This window comes from Spinacia oleracea, chromosome 6, assembly GCF_020520425.1.
Source record: "Spinacia oleracea cultivar Varoflay chromosome 6, BTI_SOV_V1, whole genome shotgun sequence".
Taxonomy (NCBI): domain Eukaryota; kingdom Viridiplantae; phylum Streptophyta; class Magnoliopsida; order Caryophyllales; family Amaranthaceae; genus Spinacia; species Spinacia oleracea.
In genome coordinates this window covers 73,510,933-73,518,290 of record NC_079492.1, presented here as the reverse complement: position 1 = coordinate 73,518,290, position 7,358 = coordinate 73,510,933, and the positions used below count along the sequence as shown (strand labels likewise).

The 7,358-nt window shown below is 36.7% G+C and overlaps 1 long non-coding RNA gene across 1 annotated transcript; it reads right to left on the bottom strand.

The window, feature by feature from the left end:
• Nucleotides 1-4,503: 4,503 nt before the first annotated feature.
• On the bottom strand, nt 4,504-6,474 carry LOC130463917 (uncharacterized). Its single transcript, XR_008924130.1, has 3 exons — nt 5,628-6,474; nt 5,146-5,212; nt 4,504-5,032 (listed from the first exon to the last, which is right to left on the bottom strand). It is a non-coding gene; the product is annotated as an uncharacterized lncRNA (long non-coding RNA).
• Between the last annotated feature and the right edge of the window lie 884 nt (nt 6,475-7,358).

The window sequence follows — 7,358 nt, the reverse complement described above, 5'->3', positions numbered from 1 at the left end:
AGTATCTAACGTGTTGTTTGTATGCTACATCCAAGTTATCAATGAACTTTTGGACTAGCTCTGATTCAAGAGGCCTTTGGGTTAGCCAGGCCGCCTTGTCTCTCCATCGAGCGTAGTAGGTCGTGAAACCTTCTTTCTTCTTTTGAGAAAGAACTTTTAACTCGTGCATGGTTACATGGGAGTCCATGTAAGACGAGTATTTCGGGATGAAGATGTTAACAAAATCCTCCTAAAGTGGGGAATGTTTGGGGGTCCTGTAGGTAAAACCATTGAAGTGGAGTTGGTTCCAAGGACATAGGGAAGGCGGTAAGTACATTGGCTTGTCCATACCATTGAGGTTCATGGAATTTACAAAGCTTAAGAGGTGGTTCTGGGGGTTATCCGTCGCCTTAAACTTTGGTAATCCGATGAATTGAACTTTTCTAGTAGTTTGCCATAAATTGGTTTCGGATCGAGTGACAATTATTTGCTTCCCATGGTCTGTTGAAGGAATATTTTCTCGATCTTCTTTTCATTATCTAGCTCATTTTGGACTTTTTTGGCTACAAGGGATTGATTTTCCATACGTAACTGCTCCATAGCGGTAGCCACTTTTGCAAGTTGGGCTTGCACTTCATCGAGCGACATGACTACAGTTGGTGTAGGATCAAATTAAGGTTGGAAGACAAGAGACCCTGGAAAAGGAGAATGATGTTTTGAGATTGTTGTTACTGACTCTTGCACTAGGGTGAAGGATTCGAGACGGGATAGTGGATGTTTTGCAGAATGATGCCAAGTAGAAGAACCAGTTCTATGTATAAGACATGCTACATTTAGGATTTCAGATTGTATTTTGGCAGAACTTTAGTCTAGACTCGGGATTCCTTTTTTGAAAATGGTTTTTTAAAAATTTTCCTTCATTTCTTTGCTTTTTGAACATTAAAATTATTTTATTAGCATGACGGTATTAGGCAGCGCATTAGTGTTATTAAGAGGCTAATAACGACTTACGAATCGATTTTAATTATTGCGTACGTTTTAAGAAGTCAGTACACGAAAGGAACATCGGGGTGCAACAGAATTCTCATGCCTAGATGTTACACGCAGGAATACTCTTGCGATGGCCTGTTTGACGCAAGAAAGATCTTGCGCCTACAGGTCTTTTCCTGCTTATTCGCAACTTTTTTTCATTCCAATTTTTCACAGCTTATATTTTACTAAATTGGGCCCATTTTCTTGAGCGTATGTGCACTCAAACAGGCACGAAAGTATAATATGTGCGTATTAGAATTTGGGGTAATTTGTAAATGCTATTTCGATTAACTTAATGACTCATTCGATTAACGTCTTTCCATAAAATGCCTTTGGTACAAATTTGAATTTGCACTTTTTTATGGGCATTTTTAATTTAACCAACGTATCGTTTAACACATATGTGTTTTGGTCGTTTGAATTAGTTGCAAGAACATATCTTTTTGACTTCGTAAACATACAAATTTGAATTCTGGCAAAAATAAAGTTAGTGTTGTACACATTTTGCGCGCAGCGTTATGCACAGAAGGATTTTTGCGCACAACACTATGCACAAAATTATTATTGCGCTGACCTGCTTGCGCGATTGAATTCTCATCCCCAATTGGAGGTTCAGTTATTATTTTTTATGCGGCAGAAACATGCGTGTATGCGCTAAAAAGTTCTTTTGCTATATGGTACACGTTGGAACTCTATTGAGCTGATCAGTCTGGCATGAAAGAATTTTTGTGCCGAATTCCGATCTTAGGCTCCTTAATTTAGTTTTTAATCAATTGTAGCAAATTATTTATTTTTCAAGGTTTAAAGCATTTTCATTAAACTTTATAATATTGTTGACTTTAAACTTAGCGTTTGGTTAATTAGTTTCGTACATATATAGCATATAATTTCTACACGGAACTAACAACGAGCATGATTTTATGGAATTTAAATATGCGCATTTAGTTGTATGTAAGTCTCTATGGTCAATAATAGGCTTTGGTGTCAAAAAGGTACCAAACATATCGCCCATTCCCCGACAGGCTCTTTATGACGAATTTCATCAAGGCTTATCTGATAAACGCTGTAGTGGCGCGTACCGAGAATAGACGTATGAGATAAGCGATTTGATTCAAGTGGATGTGCTACTATGTGTAGTCTGGAGTGGAAAACATGCAACGCGCGTTTGCCCTTTGGGCTAGTAGGTCTCTTTAGTCCCAACTTCCTAGATAAAACATGCCAAGGAAGCCAGAATCTAGTGTTGTTTTGTCCAGTTTAATCGTATACATTGAAATTTCAGATCATCCCAACTTAATAAGGAAATAAACGCGGCGTACGTAGCGGTGGATTTTTCCCTTGGCCTAGGTCCTCTTACTACTTGCGCGAGTATTTCAAAAAACTCCCCAATGGAGTCGCACTGTGAGGGGGGTCGGAAAAGACGGGTTTAGGATATTTTCTTAATTCTACCCTCGCGGATGTATGGCAAGCAATATTAAGTAAAATCGAACTAACTAAGGGAAATTATCCTCTTTATACTAGTTTATGGAGTCGACATTAAGTTTTACAAAACTGATAAAACCCGCTTGTTGTGATACTGAGTACAACCTTGTGAGACCCAGGCTAAACGTATTTGACCACAACAGCCTTAGGTTCCCTTGTTATTTCTGGTGTGGGAATCGCTCAATATACATCCAGCGGAGTAGAGATTGAGGGTTCTGGGACATTTACTAATACAAGGAGTGTCACGTATTAGCCCATGAAGAGGTCCTTACTAGTTCAATGTAATGAAGATAGGACATGCGTGAGACTACATTACTAATATGAGTTGATTTTAATGCACAAGTATTAACTAACAATCGTCAAAGGGTAATTTAGATTGATTTAAGGTACCTAACAATAATTTGTATTGTCCAAGGAATATTTTATTAGGTTAGATAAATAATCAGATTACGTTTGACATATTTATAATGGTGATTGAAGCAATAAATTAGATTAAGGAACTTTACAATATAGTTTGGCTATATTGCGGTTCTCATAAACTAACCACTTAGCTTTACTCGCTTTCCTTTTATCCAACGAATGTTGCTCGACTTGACTAGACCATTGGACATAATCCATGCTTAATTTGGGCGCTTATACGGACAGCGTTTCGTTTAACAAGAGTTAAGACAGCTGAACTACTGGACGTATAGGCGATTATAAGAATGTATAAGGTCCTTTGACTTAGGCTTAGTGCTTGTGGGTAGTAAGAGAATATGATTTTGTGCCTTTACTTCGGCTGATTTAGCCTCTATTTATAGTGAAAAGGTTCGTTGAAAGATATGGAATTGCAAGAGTGTTAGGTACGCTGAAAAGCATGTTGGCGCAAGAAATAAGTTGCACGTAGCAGCTGGGCGTGAGAAATGTCTCACGCTCAGCACCTGGCGCCAAATTTGCTTGGTGTTTGAGTTAGAATTGAATAAGGATTGTGGCATGAGAAAAGAAACTACGCATGAATATTGGCGAGAATAATCGGTTGCGCTTGGCCCTATGCGCAAGAAATTTCTTACGCACGATTCTGGTTTCATGCATTTTTCTCTCCTTTTTTATTTTCATTTGGTTTTATGCCGTATTAAAACTCTTTTAATCCTTATTTTTCAATTTGTTCAACTAGTACTCTATTTAATCCTTTTCTATATTTTTAGGATTCAAGGAATTCAATCGGAATGCAACTAGAATTCTTTAATGCTTTTCAATCTTTTCTAGGATTTTAATTGGAATGCAACTAAAATTCCAGTAAGTCCGATCCTAGAATTTTAATTGGAATGCAACGGAAATTCCGTTAACACAAATCTATCTTCGGATGGTTTACTAGTTTTAGCGGATACTTGAAGAGGCATCTACTATAAATAACATTTACTATAAATAGAAAGTTTAGGCTTGGGTAATGAGTCGGCCGGTCTCAGAATATTCGTCCTTCAGGAATACTTTTGCCAAGTGGTTTTTATGTTTCATCATCGAACTTATCTCTTCTAGACGGAGACCAAATGTAGGTGTCTACAGTAAGCCCCCACATTGATCGAGTCTCTTTACGACGAAGATCAAAGTATTGGTAGACGGAGTGCCTCTAATGAATCTAATTTTTGAAAATTGATTCGGATTCGAGGGTCTCACGAGTCCCCGGCCCAGTGATAATATTTTGACTTAAGGGTCATCAATGGGAATGTCAACATTTCTCCTCACGAGTCATCGGATACTTTGTTAATTGAACTTTTACCTCCTCACAATGTCATTGGGGTTTTCAGATGAAGATAGAGCTTTCCGAAAACTTGCTAGATTTTATATTGGATTGAAAATATTGAATGTCCTGCTTTTTGAAAAACTAGTTGTTGGACTGTGCGCTAGCGTGCACATTCCCCCAAGGTATATAAAACTGTCATGTATAATTATTACGTAAGATACAAGTATTTTCAAACTTATGAAAAATGCTACGTTACGCTAAATTTGGATTAACATAGAATAGAAACCGTAAATAGATAAATAAATTCGAAGTGATCTTCACACTTGCTTGAGATTAGTTACGTTGTCTTTTCTATACTCGTTCAATTTTGCAATAAAAAACACATACTAAATCACCAAATCATTTGCGTATTGGTACAACAATTCCCTAACCGATATTGGTGTTATATCAGAAACCAAAATCACCACAATCAACTACATAATTTCGAAACAGATTATCCAGAAAAGTGGATCAAACAACAAAGTACTCCGGGTATTTGAATGCAGGAGAACGCTCCAAGAGAAAAACCAATATTTGAATGCGGGAGAAGGCTCCAAAAGAAAAACCAACAAAGTACTTTGTAGTAGAGAAAAACATCAGCTTCTGCATCCTCGTCAATGGTTATATTAAGAAATAACCCTAACACAATTAGCTCGGATTTTTTCATGTTGACTTCTTCGGTCTAACTCGTGCCATCAGAAGCAATCTAACTACTCAGACTTTTGCATCACACTCAGAGGCACGCCAGTGGTAAGACTCTAGCCACAAAACCAAGAGATACTTCTATTCCAACATGCAATCCAGAAAGAAAAGAAATAAATTAAAGCATTCATGACTAAACACTAAATATAGACAAAAAGGGAAAACAAGGACAAAATTAGAGTAGAAACACCCACCAAAGTAATCAAAGATCATCTTCACCTTAATTTGAGCCTAGTATAAGAGCTATGGAGGGATGAATGCCTGAAACAAAAGAAATGGGAGCTGTCTTCAATATTGTATACAGTCATAGACTCATAGACGATAAAGAATTAACACAAGACATTGCAACGACTATTGACTATTGACACAAATTATTCAAACAACACTAATCATAAGCTTTGGTGTCAGCAAGGGATTCCAGGGAGAAGAATAAGTAATAAGTTTCCAGGAAATCACATGGAGTAAGAAAATGAATAAGTTTCTAGGAAATCCAACCTGTAACCATTTAACTATTATGGGAATTCCTGATTAGCTTTATGGTCTGTGGCCCAAACCTTAAAAACAAGAACTATAAACCTTAACTAAACAGTATAGTAATAGTTAAACATCTTTAGCTATAGAGATTTCAACTTTTCGACCATATTAACACTAATACACTTGGCATGGTTAAGCTCACCCTCGTATGTGACAACCAACATTGAAGGTTCCTCTAAGCACCTCTCTGCATGTTTCCTTGCAGGGTATCCTCTCACATTAATGCACAAAAATAATAGACAATATGTATAAGTAAGAATTTAGCCTAAAACTGTCACGGAATGCCCCCGGCCATGAATCCAGTGAAGGAAAGTAACTTGAAACCTTGAAAGCCTATGAAAAGGCAGTTAATAAACTAAAGTTCAAACCCGACCCACCTTATTAAGTTTAACATAAAATTGCATCTAAACCGAGAGCCTAACTGAGAAAAGAGGGACCATATCATAATGATAATTTAGGCAACACATAAACGATGGCCATTAATGCCCTTTAAGGTCGGATATTTAGATTAACCAACTCGAACTTGACCTGTTTGGCACAATTTCATCCCAACTTATTTCGCTTGGAGCGCGTTACACATACACACGAATGAACAATCAAAATATCTATTGCTAACCCTCATTAAGTGACAAAATCTTGACCAAACAATTGACAAAGACTTCTTATAATTTAGCCATTTAGGCAATCGGACATTGTTTGGTGATAAATTGTTGCGATTTAATACCATAAAGTAATAATGTTGCCACAATAATTTAATTGGAATATAATTAGAATAAACTTATCTCAATATCGTGATGAACGAGGTGACCGAATTAGAACGATTGTCGCGCCGTGGACGAACCACTGCTCTAAAAGACAATTCCTCGCTACCCCGGTGCAGTAGAACGCTTGCGGTTGCCCTCCAGGGTTAACACGACATCAAGACTTGTGTGCACTCACAAGATTCGATTGGAGACCAGAATATTTGCCCAGAACAGAAGAGAATTGAGAGAGAATTTAGTTAACAGTTTCTGTGTGTATTTTTTGAAGAACGGAAGTGGTAAATATATATTGAGAGTTTCTGCGAACTGTAACCGCCATAAAATGGCTAGAAAATAAATAATGGAAGTAGTGGGTGGTTACATGATTAGTGGGTGGAATAAGTGGGCAGTTACAATATTGAATGGGTTGATTAATTCTTCTAACCGTTAGAATTAATTAGAACCACTTCTGCCCAAAAAGAATAACCCGACCCACAAACCCATGCTACTCTCATGCTTTCTTAAACAAATCTCTCCCTCAAGTCCCCAAATATAAACAATGAATGTAGAAGGTGTTTTTCCCATGTGGGACTTTCCATATTCCCACATTTTCCCACTTCCCACTCATTTTCTTTTGTATTTCTCACAAGGATTTCCAACAATAAATAGTTTTCAGACACACATGAGAAGTTGCAAGATTTCTTATTTCCCAAATATTGAATGAAACTTGCATTTCTTTTTGGACAAATAGTTTTTGCCCACCTACAAAATCGAAAATTGTATTTTACCAACTAAAAAACTAAAACTTGTATTTTACCACATAAAAAATTAAAACTTGTATTTTATCACATAAAAATTAAAACTTGTTTTTTACCGCCTGAAAAAAAAAAGTGGCTACTTAGTTCAATTTCCTTCCAATTTTTTACACTTCTTGTGTGATTTTTCTTTAACTCTTTCACCCTTCTCTCTTTATTTCCATTAATTTTTTTCAATTATGTGAAATAATAGTTGTGAAAATTTATGTAAATTCATGGACGATAAAGAAGCGAGGGAAGAGAAGAGAGTTAAATACATGAAATTGTTGAAGAAAAGAACATATTAGAAATATTACCGTTATTGTGGCCCTCCCCACA